Consider the following 24,696-nt stretch of genomic DNA (forward strand, 5'->3'; position numbering starts at 1 on the left):
GGGGAACCAAGTTGGCTTAGTGTACTGATCATTACCTGAAAGTATCATCCAGTTTGGGTGAAAAAATATTTGCTGTGATTTCTGGAGATTCGTAGTTTTTGGAAGCTTGACAACCCCTTTCTATGAAAGTGTTTCTCGCCAGTCACTGCTTAGGGCTACATCAAGAGGAAACAACACATAGATATAGAACGTGAAACTGCTTTATTTTGTCAAGTTTCAAGAAGCTAGCAAAAACCGTGTTGGATTTACAGTTCCAAATCCATCTATCAATATAGGAGAAAACAGAGTGAAACCTAAAAATTCAAACTGTTACTGGAAATGAACGCTTTAACATAGAAGAACGAAATTTGGGGAACCAAGTCGGCTTAGTGTTCTGATCATTTCCTGAAAGTATCATCAAGTTTGGGTGAAAAAATATTTGCTGAGATTTCTGGAGATTCGAAATTTTAGGAAGCTTGGCAACCCCTTTCCATGAAAGTGTTTCTCGCCAGTCACTGCTTAGGGCTACTTCAAGAGGAAACAACACATAGAGATAGAACGTGAAACTGCTTTATTTTGTCAAGTTTCAAGAAGCTAGCACAAACCGTGTTGGATTTAGAGTTCCAAATACATCTATCAATATAGGAGAAAACAGAGTGAAACCTAAAAATTCAAACTGTTACTGGAAATGAACGCTTCACCATTGAGGAACAAAATTTGGGGAACCAAGTCGGCTTAGTGTACTGATCATTACCTGAAAGTATCATCCAGTTTGGGTGAAAAAATATTTGCTGAGATTTCTGGAGATTCGTAATTTTTGGAAGCTTGGCAACCCCTTTCCATGAAAGTGTTTCTCGACAGTCACTGCTTAGGGCTACATCAAGAGGAAACAAAACATAGAGATAGAACGTGAAACTGCTTTATTTTGTCAAGTTTCAAGAAGCTAGCACAAACCGTGCTGGATTTAGAGTTCCAAATACATCTATCAATATAGGAGAAAACAGAGTGAAACCTAAAAATTCAAACTGTTAGTAGAAACGAACGCTTCAACATAGAAGAATGAAATTTGGAGAACCAAGTTGGCTTAGTGTACTGATCATTACCTGTAAGTATCATCCAGTTTTGGTGAAAAAATACTTGTTGAGATTTCTGGAGATTCGTAATTTTAGGAAGCTTGGCAACCCCTTTCCATGAAAGTGTTTCTCGCCAGTCACTGCATAGGGCTACTTCAAGAGGAAAGAACACATAGATATAGAACGTGAAACTACTTTATTTTGTCAAGTTTCAAGAAGCTAGCACAAACCGTGTTGGATTTAGAGTTCCAAATACATCTATCAATATAGGAGAAAACAGAGTGAAACCTAAAAATTGAAACTGTTAGTAGAAACGAACGCTTCAACATAGAAGAATGAAATTTGGGGAACCAAGTTGGCTTATTGTACTGATCATTACCTGAAAGTATCATCCAGTTTGGGTGAAAAAATATTTGCTGAGATTTCTGGAGATTCGTAATTTTTGGAAGCTTGGCAACCCCTTTCCATGAAAGTGTTTCTCGCCAGTCACTGCTTAGGGCTACATCAAGAGGAAAAAAAACATAGAGGACGAACGTGAAACTTCTTTATTTTGTCAAGTTTCAAGAAGCTAGCACAAACCGTGTTGGATTTAGAGTTCCAAATACATTTATCAATATAGGAGAAAACAGAGTGAAACCTAAAAATTCAAACTGTTACTGGAAATGAACGCTTCAACATAGAAGAACGAAATTTGGGGAACCAAGTTGGCTTAGTGTACTGATCATTACCTGAAAGTATCATCCAGTTTGGGTGAAAAAATATTTGCTGTGATTTCTGGAGATTCGTAGTTTTTGGAAGCTTGACAACCCCTTTCTATGAAAGTGTTTCTCGCCAGTCACTGCTTAGGGCTACATCAAGAGGAAACAACACATAGATATAGAACGTGAAACTGCTTTATTTTGTCAAGTTTCAAGAAGCTAGCACAAACCGTGTTGGATTTACAGTTCCAAATCCATCTATCAATATAGGAGAAAACAGAGTGAAACCTAAAAATTCAAACTGTTACTGGAAATGAACGCTTTAACATAGAAGAACGAAATTTGGGGAACCAAGTCGGCTTAGTGTTCTGATCATTTCCTGAAAGTATCATCAAGTTTGGGTGAAAAAATATTTGCTGAGATTTCTGGAGATTCGAAATTTTAGGAAGCTTGGCAACCCCTTTCCATGAAAGTGTTTCTCGCCAGTCACTGCTTAGGGCTACTTCAAGAGGAAACAACACATAGAGATAGAACGTGAAACTGCTTTATTTTGTCAAGTTTCAAGAAGCTAGCACAAACCGTGTTGGATTTAGAGTTCCAAATACATCTATCAATATAGGAGAAAACAGAGTGAAACCTAAAAATTCAAACTGTTACTGGAAATGAACGCTTCACCATTGAGGAACGAAATTTGGGGAACCAAGTCGGCTTAGTGTACTGATCATTACCTGAAAGTATCATCCAGTTTGGGTGAAAAAATATTTGCTGAGATTTCTGGAGATTCGTAATTTTTGGAAGCTTGGCAACCCCTTTCCATGAAAGTGTTTCTCGACAGTCACTGCTTAGGGCTACATCAAGAGGAAAAAAAACATAGAGATAGAACGTGAAACTGCTTTATTTTGTCAAGTTTCAAGAAGCTAGCACAAACCGTGTTGGATTTAGAGTTCCAAATACATCTATCAATATAGGAGAAACAGAGTGAAACCTAAAAATTCAAACTGTTAGTAGAAACGAACGCTTCAACATAGAAGAATGAAATTTGGAGAACCAAGTTGGCTTAGTGTACTGATCATTACCTGTAAGTATCATCCAGTTTTGGTGAAAAAATACTTGTTGAGATTTCTGGAGATTCGTAATTTTAGGAAGCTTGGCAACCCCTTTCCATGAAAGTGTTTCTCGCCAGTCACTGCATAGGGCTACTTCAAGAGGAAAGAACACATAGAGACAGAACGTGAAACTACTTTATTTTGTCAAGTTTCAAGAAGCTAGCACAAACCGTGTTGGATTTAGAGTTCCAAATACATCTATCTATATAGGAGAAAACAGAGTGAAACCTAAAAATTCAAACTGTTAGTAGAAACGAACGCTTCAACACAGAAGAATGAAATTTGGAGAACCAAGTTGGCTTAGTGTACTGATCTTTACCTGTAAGTATCATCCAGTTTTGGTGAAAAAATACTTGCTGAGATATCTGGAGATTCGTAATTTTAGGAAGCTTGGCAACCCCTTTCCATGAAAGTGTTTCTCGCCAGTCACTGCATAGGGCTACTTCAAGAGGAAAGAACACATAGAGACAGAACGTGAAACTACTTTATTTTGTCAAGTTTCAAGAAGCTAGCACAAACCGTGTTGGATTTAGAGTTCCAAATACATCTATCTATATAGGAGAAAACAGAGTGAAACCTAAAAATTCAAACTGTTACTGGAAATGAACGCTTCAACATAGAAGAACGAAATTTGGGGAACCAAGTTGGCTTAGTGTACTGATCATTACCTGAAAGTATCATCCAGTTTGGGTGAAAAAATACTTGCTGTGATTTCTGGAGATTCGTAGTTTTTGGAAGCTTGACAACCCCTTTCTATGAAAGTGTTTCTCGCCAGTCACTGCTTAGGGCTACATCAAGAGGAAACAACACATAGATATAGAACGTGAAACTGCTTTATTTTGTCAAGTTTCAAGAAGCTAGCACAAACCGTGTTGGATTTACAGTTCCAAATCCATCTATCAATATAGGAGAAAACAGAGTGAAACCTAAAAATTCAAACTGTTACTGGAAATGAACGCTTTAACATAGAAGAACGAAATTTGGGGAACCAAGTCGGCTTAGTGTTCTGATCATTTCCTGAAAGTATCATCAAGTTTGGGTGAAAAAATATTTGCTGAGATTTCTGGAGATTCGAAATTTTAGGAAGCTTGGCAACCCCTTTCCATGAAAGTGTTTCTCGCCAGTCACTGCTTAGGGCTACTTCAAGAGGAAACAACACATAGAGATAGAACGTGAAACTGCTTTATTTTGTCAAGTTTCAAGAAGCTAGCACAAACCGTGTTGGATTTAGAGTTCCAAATACATCTATCAATATAGGAGAAAACAGAGTGAAACCTAAAAATTCAAACTGTTACTGGAAATGAACGCTTCACCATTGAGGAACGAAATTTGGGGAACCAAGTCGGCTTAGTGTACTGATCATTACCTGAAAGTATCATCCAGTTTGGGTGAAAAAATATTTGCTGAGATTTCTGGAGATTCGTAATTTTTGGAAGCTTGGCAACCCCTTTCCATGAAAGTGTTTCTCGACAGTCACTGCTTAGGGCTACATCAAGAGGAAACAAAACATAGAGATAGAACGTGAAACTGCTTTATTTTGTCAAGTTTCAAGAAGCTAGCACAAACCGTGTTGGATTTAGAGTTCCAAATACATCTATCAATATAGGAGAAAACAGAGTGAAACCTAAAAATTCAAACTGTTAGTAGAAACGAACGCTTCAACATAGAAGAATGAAATTTGGAGAACCAAGTTGGCTTAGTGTACTGATCATTACCTGTAAGTATCATCCAGTTTTGGTGAAAAAATACTTGTTGAGATTTCTGGAGATTCGTAATTTTAGGAAGCTTGGCAACCCCTTTCCATGAAAGTGTTTCTCGCCAGTCACTGCATAGGGCTACTTCAAGAGGAAAGAACACATAGAGACAGAACGTGAAACTACTTTATTTTGTCAAGTTTCAAGAAGCTAGCACAAACCGTGTTGGATTTAGAGTTCCAAATACATCTATCTATATAGGAGAAAACAGAGTGAAACCTAAAAATTCAAACTGTTACTGGAAATGAACGCTTCAACATAGAAGAACGAAATTTGGGGAACCAAGTCGGCTTAGTGTACTGATCATTACCTGAAAGTATCATCCAGTTTGGGTGAAAAAATATTTGCTGAGATTTCTGGAGATTCGTAATTTTTGGAAGCTTGGGAACCCGTTTCCATGAAAGTGTTTCTCGCCAGTCACTGCTTAGGGATACATCAAGAGGAAACAAAACATAGAGATAGAACCTGAAACTACTTTATTGTGTCAAGTTTCAAGAAGCTAGCACAAACCGTGTTGGATTTAGAGTTCCAAATACATCTATCAATATAGGAGAAAACAGAGTGAAACCTAAAAATTGAAACTGTTAGTAGAAACGAACGCTTCAACATAGAAGAATGAAATTTGGGGAACCAAGTTGGCTTATTGTACTGATCATTACCTGAAAGTATCATCCAGTTTGGGTGAAAAAATATTTGCTGAGATTTCTGGAGATTCGTAATTTTTGGAAGCTTGGCAACCCCTTTCCATGAAAGTGTTTCTCGCCAGTCACTGCTTAGGGCTACATCAAGAGGAAAAAAAACATAGAGGACGAACGTGAAACTTCTTTATTTTGTCAAGTTTCAAGAAGCTAGCACAAACCGTGTTGGATTTAGAGTTCCAAATACATTTATCAATATAGGAGAAAACAGAGTGAAACCTAAAAATTTAAACTGTTACTGGAAATGAACGCTTCACCATAGAAGAACGAAATTTGGGGAACCAAGTCGGCTTAGTGTACTGACCATTACCTGAAAGTGTCATCCAGTTTGGGTGAAAAAATATTTGCTGAGATTACTGGAGATTCGTAATTTTTGGAAGCTTGGGAACCCCTTTCCATGAAAATGTTTCTCGCCAGTCACTGCGTAGGGATACATCAAGAGGAAACAAGACATAGAGATAGAACGTGAAACTGCTTTATTTTGTCAAGTTTCAAGAAGCTAGCACAAACCGTGTTGGATTTAGAGTTCCAAATACATCTATCAATATAGGAGAAAACAGAGTGAAACCTAAAAATTCAAACTGTTAGTAGAAACGAACGCTTCAACATAGAAGAATGAAATTTGGAGAACCAAGTTGGCTTAGTGTACTGATCATTACCTGTAAGTATCATCCAGTTTTGGTGAAAAAATACTTGCTGAGATATCTGGAGATTCGTAATTTTAGGAAGCTTGGCAACCCCTTTCCATGAAAGTGTTTCTCGCCAGTCACTGCATAGGGCTACTTCAAGAGGAAAGAACACATAGAGACAGAACGTGAAACTACTTTATTTTGTCAAGTTTCAAGAAGCTAGCACAAACCGTGTTGGATTTAGAGTTCCAAATACATCTATCTATATAGGAGAAAACAGAGTGAAACCTAAAAATTCAAACTGTTACTGGAAATGAACGCTTCAACATAGAAGAACGAAATTTGGGGAACCAAGTTGGCTTAGTGTACTGATCATTACCTGAAAGTATCATCCAGTTTGGGTGAAAAAATATTTGCTGTGATTTCTGGAGATTCGTAGTTTTTGGAAGCTTGACAACCCCTTTCTATGAAAGTGTTTCTCGCCAGTCACTGCTTAGGGCTACATCAAGAGGAAACAACACATAGATATAGAACGTGAAACTGCTTTATTTTGTCAAGTTTCAAGAAGCTAGCACAAACCGTGTTGGATTTACAGTTCCAAATCCATCTATCAATATAGGAGAAAACAGAGTGAAACCTAAAAATTCAAACTGTTACTGGAAATGAACGCTTTAACATAGAAGAACGAAATCTGGGGAACCAAGTCGGCTTAGTGTTCTGATCATTTCCTGAAAGTATCATCAAGTTTGGGTGAAAAAATATTTGCTGAGATTTCTGGAGATTCGAAATTTTAGGAAGCTTGGCAACCCCTTTCCATGAAAGTGTTTCTCGCCAGTCACTGCTTAGGGCTACTTCAAGAGGAAACAACACATAGAGATAGAACGTGAAACTGCTTTATTTTGTCAAGTTTCAAGAAGCTAGCACAAACCGTGTTGGATTTAGAGTTCCAAATACATCTATCAATATAGGAGAAAACAGAGTGAAACCTAAAAATTCAAACTGTTACTGGAAATGAACGCTTCACCATTGAGGAACGAAATTTGGGGAACCAAGTCGGCTTAGTGTACTGATCATTACCTGAAAGTATCATCCAGTTTGGGTGAAAAAATATTTGCTGAGATTTCTGGAGATTCGTAATTTTTGGAAGCTTGGCAACCCCTTTCCATGAAAGTGTTTCTCGACAGTCACTGCTTAGGGCTACATCAAGAGGAAAAAAAACATAGAGATAGAACGTGAAACTGCTTTATTTTGTCAAGTTTCAAGAAGCTAGCACAAACCGTGTTGGATTTAGAGTTCCAAATACATCTATCAATATAGGAGAACCAGAGTGAAACCTAAAAATTCAAACTGTTAGTAGAAACGAACGCTTCAACATAGAAGAATGAAATTTGGAGAACCAAGTTGGCTTAGTGTACTGATCATTACCTGTAAGTATCATCCAGTTTTGGTGAAAAAATACTTGTTGAGATTTCTGGAGATTCGTAATTTTAGGAAGCTTGGCAACCCCTTTCCATGAAAGTGTTTCTCGCCAGTCACTGCATAGGGCTACTTCAAGAGGAAAGAACACATAGAGACAGAACGTGAAACTACTTTATTTTGTCAAGTTTCAAGAAGCTAGCACAAACCGTGTTGGATTTAGAGTTCCAAATACATCTATCTATATAGGAGAAAACAGAGTGAAACCTAAAAATTCAAACTGTTAGTAGAAACGAACGCTTCAACACTGAAGAATGAAATTTGGAGAACCAAGTTGGCTTAGTGTACTGATCATTACCTGTAAGTATCATCCAGTTTTGGTGAAAAAATACTTGCTGAGATATCTGGAGATTCGTAATTTTAGGAAGCTTGGCAACCCCTTTCCATGAAAGTGTTTCTCGCCAGTCACTGCATAGGGCTACTTCAAGAGGAAAGAACACATACAGACAGAACGTGAAACTACTTTATTTTGTCAAGTTTCAAGAAGCTAGCACAAACCGTGTTGGATTTAGAGTTCCAAATACATCTATCTATATAGGAGAAAACAGAGTGAAACCTAAAAATTCAAACTGTTACTGGAAATGAACGCTTCAACATAGAAGAACGAAATTTGGGGAACCAAGTTGGCTTAGTGTACTGATCATTACCTGAAAGTATCATCCAGTTTGGGTGAAAAAATACTTGCTGTGATTTCTGGAGATTCGTAGTTTTTGGAAGCTTGACAACCCCTTTCTATGAAAGTGTTTCTCGCCAGTCACTGCTTAGGGCTACATCAAGAGGAAACAACACATAGATATAGAACGTGAAACTGCTGTATTTTGTCAAGTTTCAAGAAGCTAGCACAAACCGTGTTGGATTTACAGTTCCAAATCCATCTATCAATATAGGAGAAAACAGAGTGAAACCTAAAAATTCAAACTGTTACTGGAAATGAACGCTTTAACATAGAAGAACGAAATTTGGGGAACCAAGTCGGCTTAGTGTTCTGATCATTTCCTGAAAGTATCATCAAGTTTGGGTGAAAAAATATTTGCTGAGATTTCTGGAGATTCGAAATTTTAGGAAGCTTGACAACCCCTTTCCATGAAAGTGTTTCTCGCCAGTCACTGCTTAGGGCTACTTCAAGAGGAAACAACACATAGAGATAGAACGTGAAACTGCTTTATTTTGTCAAGTTTCAAGAAGCTAGCACAAACCGTGTTGGATTTAGAGTTCCAAATACATCTATCAATATAGGAGAAAACAGAGTGAAACCTAAAAATTCAAACTGTTACTGGAAATGAACGCTTCACCATTGAGGAACGAAATTTGGGGAACCAAGTCGGCTTAGTGTACTGATCATTACCTGAAAGTATCATCCAGTTTGGGTGAAAAAATATTTGCTGAGATTTCTGGAGATTCGTAATTTTTGGAAGCTTGGCAACCCCTTTCCATGAAAGTGTTTCTCGACAGTCACTGCTTAGGGCTACATCAAGAGGAAACAAAACATAGAGATAGAACGTGAAACTGCTTTATTTTGTCAAGTTTCAAGAAGCTAGCACAAACCGTGTTGGATTTAGAGTTCCAAATACATCTATCAATATAGGAGAAAACAGAGTGAAACCTAAAAATTCAAACTGTTAGTAGAAACGAACGCTTCAACATAGAAGAATGAAATTTGGAGAACCAAGTTGGCTTAGTGTACTGATCATTACCTGTAAGTATCATCCAGTTTTGGTGAAAAAATACTTGTTGAGATTTCTGGAGATTCGTAATTTTAGGAAGCTTGGCAACCCCTTTCCATGAAAGTGTTTCTCGCCAGTCACTGCATAGGGCTACTTCAAGAGGAAAGAACACATAGAGACAGAACGTGAAACTACTTTATTTTGTCAAGTTTCAAGAAGCTAGCACAAACCGTGTTGGATTTAGAGTTCCAAATACATCTATCTATATAGGAGAAAACAGAGTGAAACCTAAAAATTCAAACTGTTACTGGAAATGAACGCTTCAACATATAAGAACGAAATTTGGGGAACCAAGTTGGCTTAGTGTACTGATCATTACCTGAAAGTATCATCCAGTTTGGGTGAAAAAATATTTGCTGTGATTTCTGGAGATTCGTAGTTTTTGGAAGCTTGATAACCCCTTTCTATGAAAGTGTTTCTCGCCAGTCACTGCTTAGGGCTACATCAAGAGGAAACAACACATAGATATAGAACGTGAAACTGCTTTATTTTGTCAAGTTTCAAGAAGCTAGCACAAACCGTGTTGGATTTAGAGTTCCAAATACATCTATCAATATAGGAGAAAACAGAGTGAAACCTAAAAATTCAAACTGTTAGTAGAAACGAACGCTTCAACATAGAAGAATGAAATTTGGAGAACCAAGTTGGCTTAGTGTACTGATCATTACCTGTAAGTATCATCCAGTTTTGGTGAAAAAATACTTGTTGAGATTTCTGGAGATTCGTAATTTTAGGAAGCTTGGCAACCCCTTTCCATGAAAGTGTTTCTCGCCAGTCACTGCATAGGGCTACTTCAAGAGGAAAGAACACATAGATATAGAACGTGAAACTACTTTATTTTGTCAAGTTTCAAGAAGCTAGCACAAACCGTGTTGGATTTAGAGTTCCAAATACATCTATCTATATAGGAGAAAACAGAGTGAAACCTAAAAATTCAAACTGTTACTGGAAATGAACGCTTCAACATAGAAGAACGAAATTTGGGGAACCAAGTCGGCTTAGTGTACTGATCATTACCTGAAAGTATCATCCAGTTTGGGTGAAAAAATATTTGCTGAGATTTCTGGAGATTCGTAATTTTTGGAAGCTTGGGAACCCCTTTCCATGAAAGTGTTTCTCGCCAGTCACTGCTTAGGGATACATCAAGAGGAAACAAAACATAGAGATAGAACCTGAAACTACTTTATTGTGTCAAGTTTCAAGAAGCTAGCACAAACCGTGTTGGATTTAGATTTCCAAATACATCTATCAATATAGGAGTAAACAGAGTGAAACCTAAAAATTGAAACTGTTAGTAGAAACGAACGCTTCAACATAGAAGAATGAAATTTGGGGAACCAAGTTGGCTTATTGTACTGATCATTACCTGAAAGTATCATCCAGTTTGGGTGAAAAAATATTTGCTGAGATTTCTGGAGATTCGTAATTTTTGGAAGCTTGGCTACCCCTTTCCATGAAAGTGTTTCTCGCCAGTCACTGCTTAGGGCTACATCAAGAGGAAAAAAAACATAGAGGACGAACGTGAAACTTCTTTATTTTGTCAAGTTTCAAGAAGCTAGCACAAACCGTGTTGGATTTAGAGTTCCAAATACATTTATCAATATAGGAGAAAACAGAGTGAAACCTAAAAATTTAAACTGTTACTGGAAATGAACGCTTCACCATAGAAGAACGAAATTTGGGGAACCAAGTCGGCTTAGTGTACTGACCATTACCTGAAAGTATCATCCAGTTTGGGTGAAAAAATATTTGCTGAGATTACTGGAGATTCGTAATTTTTGGAAGCTTGGGAACCCCTTTCCATGAAAATGTTTCTCGCCAGTCACTGCATAGGGATACATCAAGAGGAAACAAGACATAGAGATAGAACGTGAAACTGCTTTATTTTGTCAAGTTTCAAGAAGCTAGCACAAACCGTGTTGGATTTAGATTTCCAAATACATCTATCAATATAGGAGAAAACAGAGTGAAACCTAAAAATTCAAACTGTTACTGGAAATGAACGCTTCAACATAGAAGAACGAAATTTGGGGAACCAAGTCGGCTTAGTGTACTGATCATTACCTGAAAGTATCATCCAGTTTGGGTGAAAAAATATTTGCTGAGATTTCTGGAGATTCGTAATTTTTGGAACCTTGGGAACCCCTTTCCATGAAAGTGTTTCTCGCCAGTCACTGCTTAGGGATACATCAAGAGGAAACAAAACATAGAGATACAACCTGAAACTACTTTATTGTGTCAAGTTTCAAGAAGCTAGCACAAACCGTGTTGGATTTAGAGTTCCAAATACATCTATCTATATAGGAGAAAACAGAGTGAAACCTAAAAATTGAAACTGTTAGTAGAAACGAACGCTTCAACATAGAAGAACGAAATTTGGGGAACCAAGTTGGCTTATTGTACTGATCATTACCTGAAAGTATCATCCAGTTTGGGTGAAAAAATATTTGCTGAGATTTCTGGAGATTCGTAATTTTTGGAAGCTTGGCAACCCCTTTCCATGAAAGTGTTTCTCGCCAGTCACTTCTTAGGGCTACATCAAGATGAAAAAAAACATGGAGATAGAATCTGAAACTACTTTATTGTGTCAAGTTTCAAGAAGCTAGCACAAACCGTGTTGGATTTAGAGTTCCAAATACATCTATCAATATAGGAGAAAACAGAGTGAAACCTAAAAATTCAAACTGTTACTGGAAATGAACGCTTTAACATAGAAGAACGAAATTTGGGGAACCAAGTCGGCTTAGTGTTCTGATCATTTCCTGAAAGTATCATCAAGTTTGGGTGAAAAAATATTTGCTGAGATTTCTGGTGATTCCTAATTTTTGGAAGCTTGGCAACCCCTTTCCATGAAAGTGTTTCTCGACAGTCACTGCTTAGGGCTACATCAAGAGGAAACAAAACATAGAGATAGAACGTGAAACTGCTTTATTTTGTCAAGTTTCAAGAAGCTAGCACAAACCGTGTTGGATTTAGAGTTCCAAATACATCTATCAATATAGGAGAAAACAGAGTGAAACCTAAAAATTCAAACTGTTACTGGAAATGAACGCTTCAACATAGAAGAACGAAACTTGGGGAACCAAGTCGGCTTAGTGTACTGATCATTACCTGAAAGTATCATCCAGTTTGGGTGAAAAAATATTTGCTGAGATTTCTGGAGATTCGTAATTTTTGGAAGCTTGGGAACCCCTTTCCATGAAAGTGTTTCTCGCCAGTCACTGCTTAGGGCTACATCAAGAGGAAACAAAACATAGAGATAGAATCTGAAACTCCTTTATTGTGTCAAGTTTCAAGAAGCTAGCACAAACCGTGTTGGATTTAGAGTTCCAAATACATCTATCAATATAGGAGAAAACAGAGTGAAACCTAAAAATTGAAACTGTTAGTAGAAACGAACGCTTCAACATAGAAGAACGAAATTTGGGGAACCAAGTTGGCTTATTGTACTGATCATTACCTGAAAGTATCATCCAGTTTGGGTGAAAAAATACTTGCTGAGATTTCTGGAGATTCGTAATTTTAGGAAGCTTGGCAACCCCTTTCCATGAAAGTGTTTCTCGCCAGTCACTGCTTAGGGCTACTTCAAGAGGAAACAACACATAGAGATAGAACGTGAAACTGCTTTATTTTGTCAAGTTTCAAGAAGCTAGCACAAACCGTGTTGGATTTAGAGTTCCAAATACATCTATCAATATAGGAGAAAACAGAGTGAAACCTAAAAATTCAAACTGTTACTGGAAATGAACGCTTCACCATTGAAGAACGAAATTTGGGGAACCAAGTTGAATTAGTGTACTGATCATTACCTGAAAGTATCATCCAGTTTGGGTGAAAAAATATTTGCTGAGATTTCTGGAGATTCATAATTTTTGGAAGCCTGGCAACCCCTTTCCATGAAAGTGTTTCTCGACAGTCACTGCTTAGGGCTACATCAAGAGGAAACAAAACATAGAGATACAATCTGAAACTCCTTTATTTTGTCAAGTTTCAAGAAGCTAGCACAAACCGTGTTGGATTTAGAGTTCCAAATACATCTATCAATATAGGAGAAAACAGAGTGAAACCTAAAAATTCAAACTGTTAGTAGAAACGAACGCTTCAACATAGAAGAATGAAATTTGGAGAACCAAGTTGGCTTAGTGTACTGATTATTACCTGTAAGTATCATCCAGTTTTGGTGAAAAAATACTTGCTGAGATTTCTGGAGATTCGTAATTTTAGGAAGCTTGGCAACCCCTTTCCATGAAAGTGTTTCTCACCAGTCACTGCATAGGGCTACTTCAAGAGGAAAGAACACATAGAGATAGAACGTGAAACTGCTTTATTTTGTCAAGTTTCAAGAAGCTAGCACAAACCGTGTTGGATTTAGAGTTCCAAATACATCTATCTATATAGGAGAAAACAGAGTGAAACCTAAAAATTCAAACTGTTACTGGAAATGAACGCTTCAACATAGAAGAACGAAATTTGGGGAACCAAGTCGGCTTAGTGTACTGATCATTACCTGAAAGTATCATCCCCTTTGGGTGAAAAAATATTTGCTGTGATTTCTGGAGATTCGTAGTTTTTGGAAGCTTGACAACCCCTTTCTATGAAAGTGTTTCTCGGCAGTCACTGCTTAGGGCTACATCAAGAGGAAACAACACATAGATATAGAACGTGAAACTGCTTTATTTTGTCAAGTTTCAAGAAGCTAGCACAAACCGTGTTGGATTTACAGTTCCAAATCCATCTATCAATATAGGAGAAAACAGAGTGAAACCTAAAAATTCAAACTGTTACTGGAAATGAACGCTTCAACATAGAAGAACGAAATTTGGAGAACCAAGTCGGCTTAGTGTACTGATCATTACCTGAAAGTATCATCCAGTTTGGGTGCAGAAATATTTGCTGTGATTTCTGGAGATGCGTAGTTTTTTTTAAGCTTGGCAACCCCTTTCTATGAAAGTGTTTCTCGCCAGTCACTGCTTAGGGCTACTTCAAGAGGAAAAAAAAACATAGAGATAGAACGTGAAACTGCTTTATTTTGTCAAGTTTCAAGAAGCTAGCACAAACCGTGTTGGATTTAGAGTTCCAAATACATCTATCAATATAGGAGAAAACAGAGTGAAACCTAAAAATTCAAACTGTTACTGGAAATGTACGCTTCAACATAGAAGAACGAAATTTGGGGAACCAAGTCGGCTTAGTGTACTGATCATTACCTGAAAGTATCATCCAGTTTGGGAGAAAAAATATTTGCTGAGATTTCTGGAGATTCGTAATTTTTGGAAGCTTGGCAACCCGTTTCCATGAAAGTGTTTCTCGCCAGTCACTGCTTAGGGCTACATCAAGAGGAAAAAAAACATAGAGAAAGAACGTGAAACTGCTTTATTTTGTCAAGTTTCAAGAAGCTAGCACAAACCGTGTTGGATTTAGAGTTCCAAATACATTTATCAATATAGGAGAAAACAGAGTGAAACCTAAAAATTTAAACTGTTACTGGAAATGAACGCTTCACCATAGAAGAACGAAATTTGGGGAACCAAGTCGGCTTAGTGTACTGACCATTACCTGAAAGTATCATCCAGTTTGGGTGAAAAAATATTTGCTGAGATTTCTGGAGATTCGTAATTTTTGGAAGCTTGGGAACCCCTTTCCATGAAAGTGTTTCTCGCCAGTCACTGCTTAGGGCTACATCAAGAGGAAACAAGACATAGAGATAGAACGTGAAACTGCTTTATTTTGTCAAGTTTCAAGAAGCTAGCACAAACCGTGTTGGATTTAGAGTTCCAAATACATCTATCAATATAGGAGAAAACAGAGTGAAACCTAAAAATTCAAACTGTTACTGGAAATGAACGCATCAACATAGAAGAACGAAATTTGGGGTACCAAGTCGGCTTAGTGTACTTATCATTACCTGAAAGTATCATCCAGTTTGGGTGAAAAAATATTTGCTGAGATTTCTGGAGATTCGTAATTTTTGGAAGCTTGGCAACCCCTTTCCATGAAAGTGTTTCTCGCCAGTCACTGCTTAGGGCTACATCAAGAGGAAACAACACATAGATATAGAACGTGAAACTGCTTTATTTTGTCAAGTTTCAAGAAGCTAGCACAAACCATGTTGGATTTACAGTTCCAAATCCATCTATCAATATAGGAGAAAACAGACTGAAACCTAAAAATTCAAACTGTTACTGGAAATGAACGCTTCAACATAGAAGAACGAAATTTGGGGAACCAAGTCGGCTTAGTGTACTGATCATTATCTGAAAGTATCATCCAGTTTGGGTGAAAAAATATTTGCTGAGATTTCTGGAGATTCGTAATTTTTGGAAGCTTGGGAACCCCTTTCCATGAAAGTGTTTCTCGCCAGTCACTGCTTAGGGATACATCAAGAGGAAACAAAACATAGAGATAGAACCTGAAACTACTTTATTGTGTCAAGTTTCAAGAAGCTAGCACAAACCGTGTTGGATTTAGAGTTCCAAATACATCTATCAATATAGGAGAAAACAGAGTGAAACCTAAAAATTGAAACTGTTAGTAGAAACGAACGCTTCAACATAGAAGAATGAAATTTGGGGAACCAAGTTGGCTTATTGTACTGATCATTACCTGAAAGTATCATCCAGTTTGGGTGAAAAAATATTTGCTGAGATTTCTGGAGATTCGTAATTTTTGGAAGCTTGGCAACCCCTTTCCATGAAAGTGTTTCTCGCCAGTCCCTGCTTAGGGCTACATGAAGAGGAAAAAAAACATAGAGGACGAACGTGAAACTGCTTTATTTTGTCAAGTTTCAAGAAGCTAGCACAAACCGTGTTGGATTTAGAGTTCCAAATACATTTATCAATATAGGAGAAAACAGAGTGAAACCTAAAAATTTAAACTGTTACTGGAAATGAACGCTTCAACATAGAAGAACAAAATTTGGGGAACCAAGTCGGCTTAGTGTACTGACCATTACCTGAAAGTATCATCCAGTTTGGGTGAAAAAATATTTGCTGAGATTACTGGAGATTCGTAATTTTTGGAAGCTTGGGAACCCCTTTCCATGAAAATGTTTCTCGCCAGTCACTGCTTAGGGATACATCAAGAGGAAACAAGACATAGAGATAGAACGTGAAACTGCTTTATTTTGTCAAGTTTCAAGAAGCTAGCACAAACCGTGTTGGATTTAGATTTCCAAATACATCTATCAATATAAGAGAAAACAGAGTGAAACCTAAAAATTTAAACTGTTATTGGAAATGAACGCTTCACCATAGAAGAACGAAATTTGGGGAACCAAGTCGGCTTAGTGTACTGACCATTACCTGAAAGTATCATCCAGTTTGGGTGAAAAAATATTTGCTGAGATTTCTGGAGATTCGTAATTTTTGGAAGCTTGGGAACCCCTTTCAATGAAAGTGTTTCTCGCCAGTCACTGCTTAGGGATACATCAAGAGGAAACAAAACATAGAGATAGAACCTGAAACTACATTATTGTGTCAAGTTTCAAGAAGCTAGCACAAACCGTGTTGGATTTAGAGTTCCAAATACATTTATCAATATAGGAGAAAACAGAGTGAAACCTAAAAATTTAAACTGTTACTGGAAATGAACGCTTCACCATAGAAGAACGAAATTTGGGGAACCAAGTCGGCTTAGTGTACTGACCATTACCTGAAAGTATCATCCAGTTTGGGTGAAAAAATATTTGCTGAGATTTCTGGAGATTCGTAATTTTTGGAAGCTTGGGAACCCCTTTCCATGAAAGTGTTTCTCGCCAGTCACTGCTTAGGGCTACATCAAGAGGAAACAAGACATAGAGATAGAACGTGAAACTGCTTTATTTTGTCAAGTTTCAAGAAGCTAGCACAAACCGTGTTGGATTTAGAGTTCCAAATACATCTATCAATATAGGAGAAAACAGAGTGAAACCTAAAAATTCAAACTGTTACTGGAAATGAACGCATCAACATAGAAGAACGAAATTTGGGGAACCAAGTCGGCTTAGTGTACTTATCATTACCTGAAAGTATCATCCAGTTTGGGTGAAAAAATATTTGCTGAGATTTCTGGAGATTCGTAATTTTTGGAAGCTTGGCAACCCCTTTCCATGAAAGTGTTTCTCGCCAGTCACTGCTTAGGGCTACATCAAGAGGAAACAACACATAGATATAGAACGTGAAACTGCTTTATTTTGTCAAGTTTCAAGAAGCTAGCACAAACCGTGTTGGATTTACAGTTCCAAATCCATCTATCAATATAGGAGAAAACAGACTGAAACCTAAAAATTGAAACTGTTACTGGAAATGAACGCTTCAACATAGAAGAACGAAATTTGGGGAACCAAGTCGGCTTAGTGTACTGATCATTATCTGAAAGTATCATCCAGTTTGGGTGAAAAAATATTTGCTGAGATTTCTGGAGATTCGTAATTTTTGGAAGCTTGGGAACCCCTTTCCATGAAAGTGTTTCTCGCCAGTCACTGCTTAGGGATACATCAAGAGGAAACAAAACATAGAGATAGAACCTGAAACTACTTTATTGTGTCAAGTTTCAAGAAGCTAGCACAAACCGTGTTGGATTTAGAGTTCCAAATACATCTATCAATATAGGAGAAAACAGAGTGAAACCTAAAAATTGAAACTGTTAGTAGAAACGAACGCTTCAACATAGAAGAATGAAATTTGGGGAACCAAGTTGGCTTATTGTACTGATCATTACCTGAAAGTATCATCCAGTTTGGGTGAAAAAATATTTGCTGTGATTTCTGGAGATTCGTAATTTTTGGAAGCTTGGCAACCCCTTTCCATGAAAGTGTTTCTCGCCAGTCACTGCTTAGGGCTACATGAAGAGGAAAAAAAACATAGAGGACGAACGTGAAACTGCTTTATTTTGTCAAGTTTCAAGAAGCTAGCACAAACCGTGTTGGATTTAGAGTTCCAAATACATTTATCAATATAGGAGAAAACAGAGTGAAACCTAAAAATTTAAACTGTTACTGGAAATGAACGCTTCAACATAGAAGAACAAAATTTGGGGAACCAAGTCGGCTTAGTGTACTGACCATTACCTGAAAGTATCATCCAGTTTGGGTGAAAAAATATTTGCTGAGATTACTGGAGATTCGTAATTTTTGGAAGCTTGGGAACCCCTTTCCATGAAAATGTTTCTCGCCAGTCACTGCTTAGGGATACATCAAGAGGAAACAAGACATAGAGATAGAACGTGAAACTGCTTTATTTTGTCAAGTTTCAAGAAGCTAGCACAAACCGTGTTGGATTTAGATTTCCAAATACATCTATCAATATAAGAGAAAACAGAGTGAAACCTAAAAATTTAAACTGTTATTGGAAATGAACGCTTCACCATAGAAGAACGAAATTTGGGGAACCAAGTCGGCTTAGTGTACTGACCATTACCTGAAAGTATCATCCAGTTTGGGTGAAAAAATATTTGCTGAGATTTCTGGAGATTCGTAATTTTTGGAAGCTTGGGAACCCCTTTCAATGAAAGTGTTTCTCGCCAGTCACTGCTTAGGGATACATCAAGAGGAAACAAAACATAGAGATAGAACCTGAAACTACATTATTGTGTCAAGTTTCAAGAAGCTAGCACAAACCGTGTTGGATTTAGAGTTCCAAATACATCTATCAATATAGGAGAAAACAGAGTGAAACCTAAAAATTGAAACTGTTAGTAGAAACGAACGCTTCAACATAGAAGAATGAAATTTGGGGAACCAAGTTTGCTTATTGTACTGATCATTACCTGAAAGTATCATCCAGTTTGGGTGAAAAAATACTTGCTGAGATTTCTGGAGATTCGTAATTTTAGGAAGCTTGGCAACCCCTTTCCATGAAAGTGTTTCTCGCCAGTCACTGCTTAGGGCTACATCAAGAGGAAACAAAACATAGAGATAGAACGTGAAACTGCTTTATTTTGTCAAGTTTCAAGAAGCTAGCACAAACCGTGTTGGATTTAGAGTTCCAAATACATCTATCAATATAGGAGAAAACAGAGTGAAACCTAAAAATTCAAACTGTTACTGGAAATGAACGCTTCAACATAGAAGAACGAAATTTGGGGAACCAAGTCAGCTTAGTGTACTGATCATTACCTGAAAGTATCATCCACTTTGGGTGAAAAAATATTTGCTGTGATTTCTGGAGATTCGTAGTTTTTGGAAGCTTGACAACCCCTTTCTATGAAAGTGTTTCTCGCCAGTCACTGCTTAGGGCTACATCAAGAGGAAACAACACATAGATATAGAACGTGAAACTGCTTTATTTTGTCAAGTTTCAAGAAGCTAGCACAAACCGTGTTGGATTTACACTTCCAAATCCATCTATGAATATAGGAGAAAACAGAGTGAAACCTAAAAATTCAAACTGTTACTGGAAATGAACGCTTCAACATAGAAGAACGAAATTTGGAGAACCACGTCGGCTTAGTGTACTGATCATTACCTGAAAGTATCATCCAGTTTGGGTGCAGAAATATTTGCTGTGATTTCTGGAGATGCGTAGTTTTTGGAAGCTTGGCAACCCCTTTCTATGAAAGTGTTTCTCGCCAGTCACTGCTTAGGGCTACTTCAAGAGGAAACAAAACATAGAGATAGAACGTGAAACTGCTTTATTTTGTCAAGTTTCAAGAAGCTAGCACAAACCGTGTTGGATTTAGAGTTCCAAATACATCTATCAATATAGGAGAAAACAGAGTGAAACCTAAAAATTCAAACTGTTACTGGAAATGTACGCTTCAACATAGAAGAACGAAATTTGGGGAACCAAGTCGGCTTAGTGTACTGATCATTACCTGAAAGTATCATCCAGTTTGGGAGAAAAAATATTTGCTGAGATTTCTGGAGATTCGTAATTTTTGGAAGCTTGGCAACCCCTTTCCATGAAAGTGTTTCTCGCCAGTCACTGCTTAGGGCTACATCAAGAGGAAACAAGACATAGAGAAAGAACGTGAAACTGCTTTATTTTGTCAAGTTTCAAGAAGCTAGCACAAACCATGTTGGATTTAGAGTTCCAAATACATCTATCAATATAGGAGAAAACAGAGTGAAACCTAAAAATTCAAACTGTTACTGGAAATGAACGCTTCAACATAGAAGAACGAAATTTGGGGAACCAAGTCAGCTTAGTGTACTGATCATTACCTGAAAGTATCATCCACTTTGGGTGAAAAAATATTTGCTGTGATTTCTGGAGATTCGTAGTTTTTGGAAGCTTGACAACCCCTTTCTATGAAAGTGTTTCTCGCCAGTCACTGCTTAGGGCTACATCAAGAGGAAACAACACATAGATATAGAACGTGAAACTGCTTTATTTTGTCAAGTTTCAAGAAGCTAGCACAAACCGTGTTGGATTTACACTTCCAAATCCATCTATGAATATAGGAGAAAACAGAGTGAAACCTAAAAATTCAAACTGTTACTGGAAATGAACGCTTCAACATAGAAGAACGAAATTTGGAGAACCACGTCGGCTTAGTGTACTGATCATTACCTGAAAGTATCATCCAGTTTGGGTGCAGAAATATTTGCTGTGATTTCTGGAGATGCGTAGTTTTTGGAAGCTTGGCAACCCCTTTCTATGAAAGTGTTTCTCGCCAGTCACTGCTTAGGGCTACTTCAAGAGGAAACAAAACATAGAGATAGAACGTGAAACTGCTTTATTTTGTCAAGTTTCAAGAAGCTAGCACAAACCGTGTTGGATTTAGAGTTCCAAATACATCTATCAATATAGGAGAAAACAGAGTGAAACCTAAAAATTCAAACTGTTACTGGAAATGTACGCTTCAACATAGAAGAACGAAATTTGGGGAACCAAGTCGGCTTAGTGTACTGATCATTACCTGAAAGTATCATCCAGTTTGGGTGAAAAAATATTTGCTGAGATTTCTGGAGATTCGTAATTTTTGGAAGCTTGGCAACCCCTTTCCATGAAAGTGTTTCTCGCCAGTCACTGCTTAGGGCTACATCAAGAGGAAAAAAAACCTAGAGAAAGAACGTGAAACTGCTTTATTTTGTCAAGTTTCAAGAAGCTAGCACAAACTGTGTTGGATTTAGAGTTCCAAATACATCTATCAATATAGGAGAAAACAGAGTGAAACCTAAAAATTTAAACTGTTACTGGAAATGAACGCTTCACCATAGAAGAACGAAATTTGGGGAACCAAGTCGGCTTAGTGTACTGACCATTACCTGAAAGTATCATCCAGTTTGGGTGAAAAAATATTTGCTGAGATTTCTGGAGATTCGTAATTTTTGGAAGCTTGGGAACCCCTTTCCATGAAAGTGTTTCTCGCCAGTCACTGCTTAGGGCTACATCAAGAGGAAACAAGACATAGAGATAGAACGTGAAACTGCTTTATTTTGTCAAGTTTCAAGAAGCTAGCACAAACCGTGTTGGATTTAGAGTTCCAAATACATCTATCAATATAGGAGAAAACAGAGTGAAACCTAAAAATTCAAACTGTTACTGGAAATGAACGCTTCAACATAGAAGAACGAAATTTGGGGAACCAAGTCGGCTTAGTGTACTGATCATTACCTGAAAGTATCATCCAGTTTGGGTGAAAAAATATTTGCTGAGATTTCTGGAGATTCGTAATTTTTGGAAGCTTGGCAACCCCTTTCCATGAAAGTGTTTCTCGCCAGTCACTTCTTAGGGCTACATCAAGATGAAAAAAAACATGGAGATAGAATCTGAAACTACTTTATTGTGTCAAGTTTCAAGAAGCTAGCACAAACCGTGTTGGATTTAGAGTTCCAAATACATCTATCAATATAGGAGAAAACAGAGTGAAACCTAAAAATTCAAACTGTTACTGGAAATGAACGCTTTAACATAGAAGAACGAAATTTGGGGAACCAAGTCGGCTTAGTGTTCTGATCATTTCCTGAAAGTATCATCAAGTTTGGGTGAAAAAATATTTGCTGAGATTTCTGGTGATTCCTAATTTTTGGAAGCTTGGCAACCCCTTTCCATGAAAGTGTTTCTCGCCAGTCACTGCTTAGGGCTACATCAAGAGGAAAAAAAACATAGAGGACGAACGTGAAACTTCTTTATTTTGTCAAGTTTCAAGAAGCTAGCACAAACCGTGTTGGATTTAGAGTTCCAAATACATTTATCAATATAGGAGAAAACAGAGTGAAACCTAAAAATTTAAACTGTTACTGGAAATGAACGCTTCACCATAGAAGAACGAAATTTGGGGAACCAAGTCGGCTTAGTGTACTGACCATTACCTGAAAGCATCATCCAGTTTGGGTGAAAAAATATTTGCTGAGATTTCTGGAGATTCGTAATTTTTGGAAGCTTGGGAACCCCTTTCCATGAAAATGTTTCTCGCCAGTCACTGCGTAGGGATACATCAAGAGGAAACAAGACATAGAGATAGAACGTGAAACTGCTTTATTTTGTCAAGTTTCAAGAAGCTAGCACAAACCGTGTTGGATTTAGAGTTCCAAATACATCTATCAATATAGGAGAAAACAGAGTGAAACCTAAAAATTCAAACTGTTAGTAGAAACGAACGCTTCAACATAGAAGAATGAAATTTGGAGAACCAAGTTGGCTTAGTGTACTGATCATTACCTGTAAGTATCATCCAGTTTTGGTGAAAAAATACTTGCTGAGATATCTGGAGATTCGTAATTTTAGGAAGCTTGGCAACCCCTTTCCATGAAAGTGTTTCTCGCCAGTCACTGCATAGGGCTACTTCAAGAGGAAAGAACACATAGAGACAGAACGTGAAACTACTTTATTTTGTCAAGTTTCAAGAAGCTAGCACAAACCGTGTTGGATTTAGAGTTCCAAATACATCTATCTATATAGGAGAAAACAGAGTGAAACCTAAAAATTCAAACTGTTACTGGAAATGAACGATTCAACATAGAAGAACGAAATTTGGGGAACCAAGTTGGCTTAGTGTACTGATCATTACCCGAAAGTATCATCCAGTTTGGGTGAAAAAATATTTGCTGTGATTTCTGGAGATTCGTAGTTTTTGGAAGCTTGACAACCCCTTTCTATGAAAGTGTTTCTCGCCAGTCACTGCTTAGGGCTACATCAAGAGGAAACAACACATAGATATAGAACGTGAAACTGCTTTATTTTGTCAAGTTTCAAGAAGCAGGCACAAACCGTGTTGGATTTACAGTTCCAAATCCATCTATCAATATAGGAGAAAACAGAGTGAAACCTAAAAATTCAAACTGTTACTGGAAATGAACGCTTTAACATAGAAGAACGAAATTTGGGGAACCAAGTCGGCTTAGTGTTCTGATCATTTCCTGAAAGTATCATCAAGTTTGGGTGAAAAAATATTTGCTGAGATTTCTGGAGATTCGAAATTTTAGGAAGCTTGGCAACCCCTTTCCATGAAAGTGTTTCTCGCCAGTCACTGCTTAGGGCTACTTCAAGAGGAAACAACACATAGAGATAGAACGTGAAACTGCTTTATTTTGTCAAGTTTCAAGAAGCTAGCACAAACCGTGTTGGATTTAGAGTTCCAAATACATCTATCAATATAGGAGAAAACAGAGTGAAACCTAAAAATTCAAACTGTTACTGGAAATGAACGCTTCACCATTGAGGAACGAAATTTGGGGAACCAAGTCGGCTTAGTGTACTGATCATTACCTGAAAGTATCATCAAGTTTGGGTGAAAAAATATTTGCTGAGATTTCTGGAGATTCGTAATTTTTGGAAGCTTGGCAACCCCTTTCCATGAAAGTGTTTCTCGACAGTCACTGCTTAGGGCTACATAAAGAGGAAACAAAACATAGAGATAGAACGTGAAACTGCTTTATTTTGTCAAGTTTCAAGAAGCTAGCACAAACCGTGTTGGATTTAGAGTTCCAAATACATCTATCAATATAGGAGAAAACAGAGTGAAACCTAAAAATTCAAACTGTTAGTGGAAACGAACGCTTCAACATAGAAGAATGAAATTTGGAGAACCAAGTTGGCTTAGTGTACTGATCATTACCTGTAAGTATCATCCAGTTTTGGTGAAAAAATTCTTGTTGAGATTTCTGGAGATTCGTAATTTTAGAAAGCTTGGCAACCCCTTTCCATGAAAGTGTTTCTCGCCAGTCACTGCATAGGGCTACTTCAAGAGGAAAGAACACATAGATATAGAACGTGAAACTACTTTATTTTGTCAAGTTTCAAGAAGCTAGCACAAACCGTGTTGGATTTAGAGTTCCAAATACATCTATCAATATAGGAGAAAACAGAGTGAAACCTAAAAATTGAAACTGTTAGTAGAAACGAACGCTTCAACATAGAAGAATGAAATTTGGGGAACCAAGTTGGCTTATTGTACTGATCATTACCTGAAAGTATCATCCAGTTTGGGTGAAAAAATATTTGCTGAGATTTCTGGAGATTCGTAATTTTTGGAAGCTTGGCAACCCCTTTCCATGAAAGTGTTTCTCGCCAGTCACTGCTTAGGGCTACATCAAGAGGAAAAAAAACATAGAGGACGAACGTGAAACTTCTTTATTTTGTCAAGTTTCAAGAAGCTAGCACAAACCGTGTTGGATTTAGAGTTCCAAATACATTTA

The sequence above is a fragment of the Spermophilus citellus genome (genome assembly GCF_964194105.1).
Source record: "Spermophilus citellus genome assembly, chromosome: 9".
In the NCBI taxonomy this organism is placed as follows: Eukaryota; Metazoa; Chordata; class Mammalia; order Rodentia; family Sciuridae; genus Spermophilus; species Spermophilus citellus.